This window comes from Protopterus annectens, chromosome 14.part0 (assembly GCF_019279795.1).
Source record: "Protopterus annectens isolate FY-2018-M chromosome 14.part0, PAN1.0, whole genome shotgun sequence".
NCBI classification, from domain to species: domain Eukaryota; kingdom Metazoa; phylum Chordata; order Ceratodontiformes; family Protopteridae; genus Protopterus; species Protopterus annectens.
In genome coordinates, this window is record NC_056748.1 from 163885487 (window position 1) to 163902120 (window position 16634).

Below are 16634 nucleotides of genomic sequence, written 5' to 3' on the forward strand. Positions count from 1 at the left end.
CCACTTTAAGTGGAAGCATATTTTAAGCATCTAGCCCTGTAATAAAGCATGTGTAGCCTGTATTCAGACTTTCACCACTGAATATTGACACTTCTCGTCAGTCTCAGTAATTCAGATAAGTAACAACAAATCTGAATTACTGTTGCCTGAAAATCAAGATTTTTTTCTTTGTCCTGTTTGCTCTTGCTTTGTTGAAGGGAGGTCCCTCTGTATCTTGTAATTTATATTATGATTGCCATCCAAGTCTGGCAGGTAGTAAAGAGGATTAGGGGTATGAGCTGCTTCCTGTGGCCCACAGTTTGATTCCTGCAGCCAGTTTTTGCCAAATATGTGACTGAACAAGTCACTTAATCTGACAGTGCTTTGGGACATTCGGTAAGGCACTTTTATGGTCTCCTGGACCACGTGCCTAGTAACTGTCCAACAACAGCATGCTATTGTAATGCTGCTGAGAGTTTGAGAGATGAGTCGCAGGGTAGTGCAGAAAATGTTCTTTTATTCGTACCCTTGTTGGTATCACCTTCTACTCCCCCCTCCCCATTTCCTGCATGTCACCATTTGTAGTACTTTCATAGTGTCTATCTTATCATGTAAATAAACCTTTGTATAATGTCTCATCTGTTTTCTTAGAAGGCTCAGTCTGCAGTTTACAGAAGCAGTGATTACCTTCGCATTCAAGGATAAAACTCATTTGCTCTAGCCTCTACCCCTTAACTGACACAACTTAGAGGAACAAAACTCTTTTAAAAGTTAGTGTAGGTAAAAGATACAATCATACTCTATCTGTAGAAAGCATGCATGCAAATGTAACTGTATACATCTGTGTTTATAGTCAGGCAGTCATGTTTAAAGATTATTATAAATACTTATCAATAACAGGAAATGCTAGTGGCATATTTGTTTGCGGGCATAAGAAAATCAACAGCCTGTCTGTTTTCTGTATCCTATCTCAAAGGCAATGCTTCACAACACTTTTCTTCAAAAACACTTGGTTTGCCTTTTGAGGAAATTAATAGAGGGCATTCTAATGTCCTTTTCCTTAGCAGCTTATTCTAGTCACCTGCAGAATTTCATGGTGGATAATGGCTGCTTGCATTGCCGTCTCTTCCTCTTTCCCTGCTCAGTATGCAATTGTTGATTATAGGTAACCTGTACTTTGTAACATCTGAAACCTTCCTAGAAAAGACTCCTGTCTTCCTTACCTTTTGTGAAATTTCCTAGCACTTTTTGTAGCCATTACTTACTCAGAAAGCTATTTCACACTTTTCTCACTGCGATGTACGGCACATTATAAGCTAGATCCACTTCTGCAAAGTGAGTCCTGATTACATGCCGAGACTATCTTAACACCTTTTATACTTGTAGTTTAATGTGTCTATTTTTTATTAATTTTTTTTGTGGAGATTGTATCAGAGATTATGTTATACAGGAACAGTGACATAATTCTTAGAAGCACTTAAAAGAAATCTAGACATATTTAATTATGGGAAAAGAAGACTGTCGTCCAGCCGAGCCAGAAAAATTAATCTTAATTTCTCTCGTAGTTGGTAGTTGATGATATCTTGTTCTAGTAGTCCCAGTGTCTGTTCCACATGTCTGACATTGTTTAGTGTGTTTGCATTTGCCACTTAAAAAATGGTAACATATGTTAAGTAACTAGCCCTGTGTTAAGGAAGCAGGGGAGGTGGGGGACTGCATTTAGAGATTCGCCACTGAATGTTGAAGTTCATCTTTTTTCCAGTCTCAGCATTTCAGCAAAGTAAGTAATACTGATGCAGAATTGTCTGAAAATGGGATTTTGCCCATGTTAAGTTTACTTCCATAATTGGTGAAGTGGGGTCCTTCACATTTTATAGTTTGTACCATCATCTTCATCATGGTAAAATATTATCGCTGAACACTACCGTGTTTTAAGAACTGAGAAGTGCTGAGACTTGCGGACGTGAGTTTCAGTACACTACAGAAATAACTGGTGCATTCATACCCCATCTTGGTCTTAGATGCTCTTAACAAATTCTCTATAGGACACTGTTCATGGTACTTTTATTTATTTGGAGGTAACGGTCACTGTCCCTATGTGTGGCTTTTTTCTGAGGTGGATAATGTATAATATATTTCATCTGTTTTATTAAATTCAGGAATGACACTGTGATTTGCAACAGCTTTTCATTTTAGGATTAAACTGATTACGTCTTTAAAGTGATCTAAATAGATAAAAGATATAAGACTGCATACATTCAACTTACATATGCACAAAGATATGTGCACAGACACAAAAAAGCATGGTTGAGTTTGATGGTTCCTTAGCAGAGCAGGAAATGCAACAACATATTATATGCTTCTTTTCCGAATGCTCGGATAGCCTAATTCTGAAAGTTAATAGAATGCATTCTAATTTGTTTTTGCTCTGTAGTTCATTCTGGTTGTTCATAGAAAGTCACAGCAGATAAAAAGTGCCTGGGCATCCCAATATTTCTGTTTCACAGTATAGTGTAAAGTTGTTGATTAGACATAACCAACACTTTATAACCTCTATCTGTTTTCTTAGAACTGACACATCTTTCTTATACTTTCATGAAAGAAGCTCCCAGTGGTTTCTAAAAGTGTCACTGACTTAGAAAACCTGTTTCATCTGTCCATTTCTGTCTTTCTCTTTCTCTGTCTCTCTCTCTCTCTCTCTGGCTGAAAGCATGCATCATTTCATTGTTCATGGTGTATCACGCCTCTTACCATGTTCGTCCATTCTTGCACATTACCTTTTTCTGAATGACGCTTATGACCTTAGGCATTGCTGAGTTTTTCAGGTATGTGAATGTTTTCCTCAAGCCCCCTTCTCTGTCTTTTCCTTGGTTTATACTTATTCTGTTTGTCTTTCAGTGCCCTCTCCACACCTGTCTGTCTGTATCTGGACATGACGTCTGGTTCAGACAGTGTACTACTTTAGTTTGCGACCTCTGCACTGACTCCATTCCATACATAATTATCTGGAGTGATATACGATTCTTTTGATGGGAATTCCCAAAAGAATGCACCTAAATGGTGGGCATTTCAAATAAGAGGGCAATTAAATAAAATAGAGAAATAAATGAACAAAAATGGTGTAAGAGCTGTCACAGAAAATGTAGGAAGAGGACTTCAATGAGATTAATATGTCTACTTCATGAATCAGATGCCAGATCATGGAACTAATGTTCTAGTGTTTCAATGAAGCCAGAAAGTTTGTAGAAGTGAACTTTAAGTGGGAAGGCCTGAAGTGTAGTGGGGTGAGGCATTTCTCTATAAGAGATGGTGAATGTAAGGAAACTGTGGAGGCAGAAAACATTAAGTTAGAAAATATTTCACTTTATAGGTATGAAGCAGTCCTGTGGTTATAGGAGTAGCTTATCAATGCAGTAGGAAAATGAACAGACGACAGGAGCCAAATGATCATCGTCATCATCTGTCAAATCGTTTGTTTCATTTGTGTCCGTTTGTGGTGGCCCTGGTGAAATGCAGGGACAGCTTCATTCGTTGATAAAGAGGTTCAGTGCTTATGGTTTCAGTGTTAGTGCTTTGGGGCTGGGAATTTAGTACTGACCTCCTTTTACTGTTGCTTCTGCTGGTTTTATATTTTCCAATTTTTTTTTTTTAGTTTCTATTGTTCTGTCCCAGGATGAAACATTTCTGTACTGGGAGCACTTCACTTGGTTGGTTAACATAATGATTAAACTGAATTAAATATGATTTCTTCCCCACAATGATGTGCCGCCCATGTAAGGTTACTACCCTTGTAAAAAATTACATAGTCATGCTCTTGTCATATCAATTATTATAAATAAATAATATTTTATTTTTTCACATCAATTTTTTTAAGTCAAGGAAATATACAAACTTTCTCTGTCTCTTAAAGATGTTTTCTGGTTCTTTGAATGAAACATTGGAAGCTGCTACATTAAGCAAACTATTATGTGATGTGTCAGAAAGCTATCGTGAAAGAGTAAACAGTACAATGTTATTTATTTATTTATTAGTATTTGTTTACCAGGATTGCCCAACTGCGCACAAGCCCCTTTCCAGTAGAGGTGCATGGATTCGTAGTAATGAGCGATTAGCATGTCCATGCGTCTTGCAAGTGTTTTTTGTTTTTTAATGGATGTTTTTTGCTTAGCTGTTTGATTGGGGTTGTTTTAGTGTAACATGTGAAGGATTAGGATAGTTATCTGGTAGTGATCTTAGTAAGTCTTCTACTCATATCTCCGCCTGTTTTCATTATTATGGAGGTCTTAATGACAAAGACATTCACCACAATTCAAAAATTCTACTAAATAAAATAATGGAAAAATTACAGCTGGAATATGTGATCACTCTGAATAGTTGAAAACATCTGACTGACAAAGACCCTAAAGTCCTGATTTTTTTTGTCTTGTCACTTTTCGTGTATTTGGGAGTAATGTCAGGATTACTTGAAATACTTAGGCAGTGCAGTGGGATCAGATTTTTGGCAGAAGTTATTTGGAGAAATAACAATGAACAGCTTCTCACATAAAATGTAACAGAACTTGCAAGACAAAAGAGCAGTGGTGTCTTCTGTGTGGAATATGCATGTTCCCCATGTCTCTGTGTGATGTACCCCATGTGTCTGTATGATGTCCCCCAAGTCTCTGTATGATGTCCACCATGTGTCTGTATGATGTCCCCCATGTGTATGTGTGATGTCCACCATGTGTATGTATGATGTCCCCATGTGTCTGTATGATGTCCCCATGTGTCTGCATGATGTCCACCATGTGTCCGTATGATGTCCCCCACGTCTCTTTATGATGTCCCCATGTCTCTGTATCATGTCCCCATGTGTCTGTATGATGTCCCCCAAGTCTCTGTATGATGTCCACCATGTGTCTGTATGATGTCCCCATGTCTCTGAATGATGTCCCCATGTATATGTGTGATGTCCACCATGTGTATGTATGATGTCCCCCATGTGTCTGTATGATGTCCCCCATATCTCTGAATGATGTCACCATGTGTATGTATGATGTCCCCATGTGTCTGTATGATGTCCACCATGTGCCCGTATGATGTCCCCCATGCCTCTTTATGATGTCCCCATGTCTCTGTATCATGTCCCCATGTGTCTGTATCATGTCCCCCATGTGTCTGAACGATGTCCCCATGTCTCTGTATCATGTCCCCCATGTGTCTGTATGATGTCCCCATGTCTCTGTATGATGTCCCCCATGTGTCTTTATGGGATTTTGCCTGGTGCCCTAGTTTCCTCCTCAAAGATGTAATGATTTGTGAATTAAGGTATGCACTCTATGTGTGGGTGAGCATGTGTGTGTGTGTATGTGTTATGATGAGCTGGAACTCCATCCACATATAAAGTTTTTCTGCCTTGCAACCAGTTAGTGACAATACTTCTCTGTGTGTCCACAGAACACAAAATTTTAAAAGTCGCTTGCTTGCTTGCTCATGTTTGAACATAACAAGTGACTGCCTGAGACTGTTGTGAGATGATTTGTGGTCTCTTCCCTTCCTTGCTGTTGTGCAGCTGTAGAATTGCTATCTATCTATCTATCTATCTAGATATATATATATATATATATATATATATATATATATATATATATATATATATATACATATATATGTGTGTGTGTGTGTGTGTGGTGTGGAGAGGTTTGATCCCAGCAAACCCACTTATTCTGAGTTACTAATTACTTGGAATGTATCATGCAACTTTCAAGCTTGTAGACAAAAACACTTGTGATGTAAGGGATTCTATTCAAAGGATCATAGGAAATATAAAACATCTGAGTTTTACAACCATTTACACATTTCCAGTAACCCACCTTCTTACAGAACCTCCTCTCTGCAGGAGGGTCAGGTGAGTAAAGCCAGGGGAGAATTTGTAAATGATGTAATCATACTCTACCGCTAGATAACATACATGCAAACTTCATGGATGAAGTTAATGGCTAAGGTGAGGTTAAATAGTTTAAGGATGGACTTTGCCCAGTACTTGCCTGGTAATGTTTATTAAACAGCCAGGCATATTATCAGGTCCAATGAGGGAAGCATTTTTAGTCTTTGAGAGCATGATCTTTGGGGATAATGGTTGGGGTCTGAGTGCTTCCTGGATGTGTAGGCTTTGAACAGTCATTTCTGAGGAGAAGTTGGTACTGAATCTGTTATCTAGTATGTTGACAATGTCTACCAGGTCAGAGTAGGTAGTGCCATTTTGAATAAGTTCTCAACAATGTTGGCTATTGTTTGTTAGTTTCTTAATATAGCTAAAGAAATATTTTAGTTATGCTTAGCTTCAGATGCTAACCTCAGTTCATGGGCTACCTTAGTAATCCCAACAGTTCTTTTTTGAAGTTTTAGTCAGTTTATTTATGCTATCCTTGATTTGAGGGTGATTAGATCTGTTGTATACTTTACAGTTTTTTTTCCTTTCATTAGAATTCATTTATGTTGGTGGACCAGCAGTGGGGTTTGCTTTTAAACTTGCCTTGTAAGGTACTGTCAGTTGCACACTTCTGTCTTCGTAGTCATAGAACTCTTGTTTAGCTTTGTTCTGAGGCGATGTCTGGGTTATGTTGGAATAACTGAATCCTGAATCAGCATTGTAGAATTTCATGGGATTTTTATGTTTCATGATCATCATCAACCCCCCCCCCCCTTTCCCAATTTTCTGCAAAGAGTCAGGGTGCCCTGTGAACTGCCGCCACATCTCTCAATTCAATGCCATTTTCCTGCCTTCTTTGACAGTCGCAAGTCTTCTCTCTCACACAATCCATCCCTCTCTTTGCCAGATGGCCTCGTTTCCTTCTGCCTTCTTCCTGTTTGTCCCACATCTTCTTCACTAGATTGTCTTCTGCTTTTCTGCACATATGCCCAAACCACTATAATCTGTTCTTTTTTTAATCTTATGTGCTGTTGCAGCTACTTTCTGCTCTGATATCCTCATTTGTTCAACTGTCCCACAGTGTGCACCTTAATACCCCTCGACTGTTCTCCTTCACTGCACAGGTTTTTGAAACATACAGTAGTACTGGCCACATCACCGTTTTCTACACCTTTCTTTTCAGCTTCTTTGCCATTTTTCTGTCATATACTACCCCTGACACTCTGCACCAGCTGGCTGCAGCTTGTCTGATCCTATATACTACATCTGACACTCTGCACCAGCTGACTGCAGCTTGTCTGATCCTATATACTACCCCTGACACTCTGCACCAGCTGGCTGCAGCTTGTCTGATCCTATATATTACCCCTGACACTCTGCACCAGCTGGCTGCAGCTTGTCTGATCCTATATACTACCCCTGACACTCTGCACCAGCTGGCTGCAGCTTGTCTGATCCTATATACTACACCTGACACTCTGCACCAGCTGGCTGCAGCTTGTCTGATCCTATATACTACCCCTGACACTCTGCACCAGCTGGCTGCAGCTTGTCTGATCCTATATACTACCCCTGACACTCTGCACCAGTTGGCTGCAGCTTGTCTGATCCTATATAGTACCCCTGACACTCTGCACCAGCTGGCTGCAGCTTGTCTGATCCTATATACTACACCTGACACTCTGCACCAGCTGGCTGCAGCTTGTCTGATCCTATATACTACCCCTGACACTCTGCACCAGCTGGCTGCAGCTTGTCTGATCCTATATACTACCCCTGACACTCTGCATCAGCTGGCTTCAGCTTGTCTGATCCTATATACTACCCCTGACACTCTGCACCAGCTGGCTGCAGCTTGTCTGATCCTATATACTACCCCTGACACTCTGCACCAGCTGGCTTCAGCTTGTCTGATCCTATATAGTACCCCTGACACTCTGCACCAGCTGGCTGCAGCTTGTCTGATCCTATATACTACCCCTGACACTCTGCACCAGCTGGCTGCAGCTTGTCTGATCCTATATACTACCCTGACACTCTGCACCAGCTGGCTGCAGCTTGTCTGATCCTATATACTACCCTGACACTCTGCACCAGCTGGCTGCAGCTTGTCTGATCCTATATACTACACCTGACACTCTGCACCAGCTGGCTGCAGCTTGTCTGATCCTATATACTACCCCTGACACTCTGCACCAGCTGGCTGCAGCTTGTCTGATCCTATATACTACCCCTGACACTCTGCACCAGCTGGCTGCAGCTTGTCTGATCCTATATACTACCCCTGACACTCTGCACCAGCTGGCTTCAGCTTGTCTGATCCTATATACTACACCTGACACTCTGCACCAGCTGGCTGCAGCTTGTCTGATCCTATATACTACCCTGACACTCTGCACCAGCTGGCTGCAGCTTGTCTGATCCTATATACTACACCTGACACTCTGCACCAGCTGGCTGCAGCTTGTCTGATCCTATATACTACACCTGACACTCTGCACCAGCTGGCTTCAGCTTGTCTGATCCTATATACTACCCCTGACACTCTGCACCAGCTGGCTGCAGCTTGTCTGATCCTATATACTACACCTGACACTCTGCACCAGCTGGCTGCAGCTTGTCTGATCCTATATACTACACCTGACACTCTGCACCAGCTGGCTGCAGCTTGTCTGATCCTATATACTACACCTGACACTCTGCACCAGCTGGCTGCAGCTTGTCTGATCCTATATACTACCCTGACACTCTGCACCAGCTGGCTGCAGCTTGTCTGATCCTATATACTACCCTGACACTCTGCACCAGTTGGCTGCAGCTTGTCTGATCCTATATAGTACCCCTGACACTCTGCACCAGCTGGCTGCAGCTTGTCTGATCCTATATACTACACCTGACACTCTGCACCAGCTGGCTGCAGCTTGTCTGATCCTATATACTACCCCTGACACTCTGCACCAGCTGGCTGCAGCTTGTCTGATCCTATTGACTACCCCTGACACTCTGCACCAGCTGGCTGCAGCTTGTCTGATCCTATATACTACACCTGACACTCTGCACCAGCTGGCTGCAGCTTGTCTGATTCTATATACTACACCTGACATTCTGCACCAGCTGGCTGCAGCTTGTCTGATCCTATATACTACCCTGACACTCTGCACCAGCTGGCTGCAGCTTGTCTGATCCTATATACTACCCTGACACTCTGCACCAGCTGGCTGCAGCTTGTCTGATTCTATATACTACACCTGACATTCTGCACCAGCTGGCTGCAGCTTGTCTGATCCTATATACTACCCCTGACACTCTGCACCAGCTGGCTGCAGCTTGTCTGATCCTATATACTACACCTGACAGTCTGCACCAGCTGGCTGCAGCTTGTCTGATCCTATATACTACCCCTGACACTCTGCACCAGCTGGCTGCAGCTTGTCTGATCCTATATACTACCCCTGACACTCTGCACCAGCTGGCTGCAGCTTGTCTGATCCTATATACTACCCCTGACACTCTGCACCAGCTGGCTGCAGCTTGTCTGATCCTATATACTACACCTGACACTCTGCACCAGCTGGCTGCAGCTTGTCTGATCCTATATACTACCCCTGACACTCTGCACCAGCTGGCTGCAGCTTGTCTGATCCTATATACTACCCCTGACACTCTGCACCAGCTGGCTGCAGCTTGTCTGATCCTATATACTACCCCTGACACTCTGCACCAGCTGGCTGCAGCTTGTCTGATCCTATATACTACACCTGACACTCTGCACCAGCTGGCTGCAGCTTGTCTGATCCTATATACTACCCCTGACACTCTGCACCAGCTGGCTGCAGCTTGTCTGATCCTATATACTACCCTGACACTCTGCACCAGCTGGCTGCAGCTTGTCTGATCCTATATACTACCCCTGACACTCTGCACCAGCTGGCTGCAGCTTGTCTGATCCTATATACTACCCCTGACACTCTGCACCAGCTGGCTGCAGCTTGTCTGATCCTATATACTACCCCTGACACTCTGCACCAGCTGGCTGCAGCTTGTCTGATCCTATATACTACACCTGACACTCTGCACCAGCTGGCTGCAGCTTGTCTGATCCTATATACTACACCTGACAGTCTGCACCAGCTGGCTGCAGCTTGTCTGATCCTATATACTACCCCTGACACTCTGCACCAGCTGGCTGCAGCTTGTCTGATCCTATATACTACCCCTGACACTCTGCACCAGCTGGCTGCAGCTTGTCTGATCCTATATACTACCCCTGACACTCTGCACCAGCTGGCTGCAGCTTGTCTGATCCTATATACTTCCCCTGACACTCTGCACCAGCTGGCTTCAGCTTGTCTGATCCTATATACTACCCCTGACACTCTGCACCAGCTGGCTGCAGCTTGTCTGATCCTATATACTACACCTGACACTCTGCACCAGCTGGCTGCAGCTTGTCTGATCCTATATACTACACCTGACAGTCTGCACCAGCTGGCTGCAGCTTGTCTGATCCTATATACTACCCCTGACACTCTGCACCAGCTGGCTGCAGCTTGTCTGATCCTATATACTACCCCTGACACTCTGCACCAGCTGGCTGTAGCTTGTCTGATCCTATATACTACACCTGACACTGCACCAGCTGGCTGCAGCTTGTCTGATCCTAGCTTTGACCTCCAAATTCCCTCCCCCTCAATCATCCCACCCAGGAACTTAATTGTTCCACTATTTTTATTTCATCTCAGTTCTCAGCTTCTTCTGATTTTCTCCATTTGCTTCCATTACAACTGTCTTACGTGTACTCAGTTCCATCTCATAAGCCTTTCGTTTTGCGTTCCATTTCCCTGTCCTTTGCTAAAGTTCTTGCTCAGAGTCTGCCTGTAATGCCGCTGCAGTAACAGTTAGGAACTGCATACAGTAAATCTTCTGACCTGTCCCCACTAACCTGTTTGCTAATGTAGTCCATCACCAATATGAACAGTAGTGGGCTCAGAGCTGAACCCTGGTGCACTTGCACCCGCACCAGGGAACCCCTCTGTGAGTCTGGACACTGTTTGTACTTGTGTTACTGGGTCCTTATACAAAGTCTGCATTAATTCTACCAATGCTTCTTGGACTTTGGACAATCACAGGACTGCCCAAATCAGCTTTCCTGGGACCTTGTCTTGTACATTTTCCAAGTCTATGAATGCTCAGTTGGACTCTTTCCTCATTGTTAGCTTTTCTCACCTCTCTGTCCAACTGCCAACATAGGTCGGTTGTGCATCATCCTGTTCTGAATCTGAACTGCTCATCTCCATTTCACTTTCTACTACTCTGCATTGAACTGCTCATCTCCATTTCACTTTCTACTACTCTGCATTGAACTGCTCATCTCCATTTCACTTTCTACTACTCTGCATTGAACTGCTCATCTCCATTTCACTTTCTACTACTCTGCATATCTGCTTATCAGTCCCCCTCTCCAGACCTTTCCTGTAATGTGACAAGAGTTTGATACCTCCGTACTGCTCACAGCTGTGAATGTTCCTTTGTTCGTGTACACTGGCACTAGTATACTTATTCTCCAGTCATCTGGTATACATCTTTCTGTCCACAGTGCTACGAGTACCTTCAGGAGTCATTTCCTCCTTATCTCACCCAATATCTTGATCATATCTGCTGTGCCCTCATCTGAGATTTGTATGTTTGAAATCCTTGAATTCTGAGATATCATGTCTATGGGTTTAGAGGGTCCAATAGTGAGGGTCATTACTTTATGATATGAATTAACCAGGGAAAGTGATGCCAAAAAAAATAGTAAATGGAGATGCTACATTTATAAGGAGTAGGTCAAGTGTATTTTATTCTCTAGTAGGTTTGTTAACAATGTGTTCCAGGGAGTTTGTGTTTATTAAATCTAAGAACTTTTGGGCATACCCTACATTTGAGGTACAGGCACTCCAGTTTATTGATGGGTAGTTAAAGTCTCCCAAAATAATGGAGTTTTTGTCTATAGAGAGTTCATCAACTGCATCTAGAAACTTTACATGATTATCATGGGACATTAAGGGCATCCTGTAACAGGCAGTAAACTGGTAGTTTTGTTTAGTGTGATTTGGAGCTTAATAAACTCTGTTTGTGGGTCCATGGGGGATCTGCCTAGAGTTGCTATGGCCCCTGACATATTTGAAGATGCCACAGCATTTGTCATTGGGTATGATAGTATGGTGGGCTCCAAACCCGGGTATGGAGGGAGTACCTTCAGATCATTTAAACCAAGTTTCAGTAATTTAAACAGATATGGATATATTCCAAATGCAGGAGCACCTGAAGGCCAGGCTTTTTGTTATTGATATTTCTGGCAATGAGCACAGCTACCTTAATGTGATCCTGTTTTTGGATTTGATCAACTAGTTACATTGGGGATGTCCATCAACTGGACTTCACTTAGAAAAGGTGCTGTGGGAGCAACACAGGCTTTAGTCAGTATGTGAGACTATTAAGCAGCTTGTCCATGCCTAATCCTTTCCAGTTTTTTAGTCAATGTTCTAATGTTATCCATAGGTTCATAGGTGTGTACTAGGCTACAAGCCTAGCCATAGGATTACCCTGGCATAATGCCACCCGACCTTAGTTTCCAGTGCCTCTGTCGAGTAGACTCGCTGGAGTTATCCCCAGGGTGAATTTTCTGTTTCCCATCCAGTCATCAAGATTTCTCTTGAAGAGGGTCAGTGAGGTGCTCTACTTGACATGTATGGTAACTCTGTTCCATAGCATGGGCAGTCTCTGGCTTATGAACCTGTCCCTCCGGTATGTTCTGTTAATTCTGGTAATGAGGTTGAGGTCTCTGGAACATGTGGTGTGGAGGGATTGGGATTTCTTTAGATGTAGTATTTCCAACAGAGCTGGGTCAGACATTGCTTTGTAAGTCAAGCAGAGATTGCCTCTAAGTAGGCGATATGATACAGAGAATAGTTAGAGTTTTTTGAGTCTGTCCATATAGGACACGTGTTTAAGGCCTAGGATCTTCTTTGTGAGGTACTTTTCCTCACCAGGTGTCTAGTAAGGTACACGCCAAATGGGGCATTGTACTCGATGAGTTCTTGCTTTCAGGTTCCTTAGATCTGTTGGGTACTTTAAGGAGTTTTTCAGTTTGTTTTAAAATTCCCATAATATTTAGATCTGGTAGGTACCACCAATTCTATACATTTTCTAAGTCATCATAGAACTATGTACTGGATCCCTCTGGAATGACACCAACTAATAAGCCAGTTGTTGAACCCGATTACCTGTTTCTTAGTACCCAGAGTTCATTCTTGGAGAAGAAAGGATTCTGTTCAGGACCAAAGGCAAGTCTTACCTACATTTGTGACATACAGGGAATGCTCTAACATTTCTCTCTCTCTATATCTCTCAAGGTTTTGCAAGCCAAGCCAGTCACACCAGCATGGACCATGGACCACCAACATGTTATAGACATATTTGCTAGTTGAAAGGGCCTTAAAGGCCCTTGAGATATTGGATATCCTGGCACCTGAAAGACAACAAACTGTCACATTGTCTTTGTCCAGCTTAGCAAGAGGAGAATCAGTGTCTGCCTACAGAGCCACCAATCACTAAAATATTTTTATTCATAGAGTAATTGCATGTACTGGATCTGAGATGATCAAAATTCCAATGACTCTTTGCTGGAAGTGTGCCAGAAGGTGATGTGGTGATAGATTTTCACTGAGGCCTAGTCTTCATGAATCTACATAGAAGGCTTTGTTAAGGACTTTTTTACAGCCTCGGCATAAGACATTGTAGTGTGGGCTGGTGTGGAAAGTTGTGGAACTGTGTTATGCTTACAGTCTGTGTCCATATTAGTTAAAACCTTGCAGCTTTCACAAACAAAATGTCTTGTACTAAGTAAGCTTTCATTATCTGTGAACAAGTGCAATATTGCTGTTAAAAGGAGGAAGACAAGCAGGGTGACCCTCCATTTTAGCCAAGGGATTTAGATAATTTGGTTGACTACAGAAAACTATATTCAGTATTGGACTTTACTGTGGTTACTTAACTGTGCTAAGTGTCTCATGAATATACAGCACACAGAGCAATTACTAACTGCTAAGGGAAATGTGGAGCAACTACAAGCTAATTTTGCTAAAGTAGTGCAGCTACAGGCTAACACACTGACCAGCTGTACACACTGTGGCTCATATAGGTTCATAGGTTCATAGGTAGGCACTAGGCTATCTGCCTGAAGCCCAGCCAGAATGTGTCGGCCTTCGCCACCCCCCACACCAGTTCCCCGTGCCCCTGTCCAGCAGAGCCACCAAAGTGATCCCCGGGGCAAGCTCTCTCTTTCACGTCCACTTGTTAAGGTTTCTCCTGAAGAGTGTCAGCGAGGAGTTCTGCCCAATGTTGACCGGAACCCTGCTCCAAAGCATGTGAAGTCTCCGGGACAGGAATCCATCCCTCCAGCACAACCTATTTATTATTGTGGTGAGGTTTAGATCCCTAGAGCATGTGGTTCGAGGGGATATGGCCTTCCCCAGGTGGAGCATGTCCATCAACTCTGGACCGGACATGGTCCTGCATGTCAGGCAGAGATCACCTCTGAGTAGGCAGCACACAACCGAGCACAGCCAGAACCCCCCAGTCGAGCCACATAGGGCATCTGCTCGATGCCAGCGATCCTCCTGGTGAGGCACCTCTGTGGTCCCCCCAGCTGTTGCAAGCATCCTGCAAGGTACATCTCAAATGGGGCATTGTACTCCACGATGGGTCTGATGAGTGATGAGTAGAGAGGCACAATGACCTCTTTAGATCTGGATGCGAACCCTTTTGTGATTAGGTGGGCCACATAAAAGGATATGGCAACCATAAGCCACTGTCTGGGCTACAACCATTGCTAACCACACTAGTCAGTAGTGATTTGGGGAGGTCAGATGGTATAAGAAAAGTATGGCTCAAAATACCTGCGTCTCTGCAGTGCGCAGTTAAATGCAACTGTGCAATGACAGAGAAGCTGAAAAAAAATACAAGTGAGCACAGTAGCCAATAGCAAATCAACACTTTTCAAGGTTCTACAGCAATCAGATGCCTGGAAATGAATAAGTTCTTTTTCCACAGCACTAAAACCAGTAGCAAACCTCAACTAGATTACAAATAATAACAAAAAATGTGCACACTATTTCAGTAAACTCATCAAGAAAACAAATTGCACTTTTCCCAGGTGTTATAGGGATGGTATTTTAATCCAGACCAATGGAAATTTGTCACAGTCTGTAACGTTGCACCTAAGTATGTAGCAACTTGTATATGCTCTCTGACAGGCAGCGCAAGTGACAAGCTAGGTTTTGGCTCCATCATTACTCTGAACTAGATGAATTATGTAGTTGGAGAATAAATTAATGACTGAATTAATGAAGGTAAAAGAAAGTCAGAAACAGTTCCTTTAAATCGCTGAAGAGAAGGTTTAATTTACTATAAATAAAATAAATCACCACAACAGTTTAAAAGGTAGAGTGCATCTTTCACCACACACTACCTCACATCGGCCACATGACAACCACTGATTAACAGACGTCTGTGTATGTACCTTTCGGCCAGTTAGAATCTGTCTAGGTCCTCCACAACACACTGTAATCTGAACTGCCTGCCTTTGAGAAATGTTTGAAAACTGATAACTGAAAGAAACCAATCTGGTAAGCTTCATTACTGAATTAGTATGTCTGCAGTTAGGAGCCAATCAACAAGCTGCAATTCAAGTCTTAAGAGAATGTAACCTGAGCTTCCCAGTCTCTAGCAGACTGACCGCTGAGTCGTCCACCCAAGAATACTCCCAAAGCAGCTAGCAGTCCTTATGAGAGCTGGTTGTACCTCAGTCGGGCTGATTCCCCTTTCCTGTTGCCTGTTTTCTCTAAATGCTTTAGTGTGAAGCAAAACATAACAAAAATACTGGACACATACTGAGGCCTTTTGTCATGGCAGCAACGCATTCACCTTTTTTGAAAGGGTATGACTGTCAGGCCATCAGCCTTATAACAGTTCTAAGGTAGCACTGGAGTCTAACTCAAAGAATATGTGTGTGTGTGTGTGTGCATCTGTGTGTGCATCTGTGTGTATACATACACACCACATATATATATGTATATATATATATATATATATATATATATATATATATATATGTATATATATATATATATATATATATATATATATATATATATATATATATGTGTGCATATATATATATGTGTGCATATATATATATATATATATATATATATATATATATATATATATATATATATATAAAACGAGAGAGAGAGAGAGAGGGAGAAAACATGATCAGACAGTGAAACGGGCATCACTGCCTTACAGTGCATGATTCTTCAGTTAAGTTTCCAGCTGTAGTAATGTCTTATGTGTGGGTTTTACATATTTTTTGCACCTATGCATATTTTCACTGTGTGGTCTGGTTTCCTCATTTCCCAAAGGAATAATGTAAGTGAGTTTTTGATCCTCCAAACTGCCTACTATTAAGTGAACCACATGGAAGTGAGTTTTGTGAATGTATCCTGCTATAGACTGACATTCCCTCCACAATTAATGTCTCTGCCTTGCACTGATTGAGTATAGGGACAAGCTCTGACTGCCTGCAATCTTGAACTGGATAGGAAGATATCACTGAGTGAATAAATGAATGACAATAAAACTTGAGGACAAAACAAAAGTAAGTTAAGAGCATGTCATCCAGGTCTAAGGTGGTCAT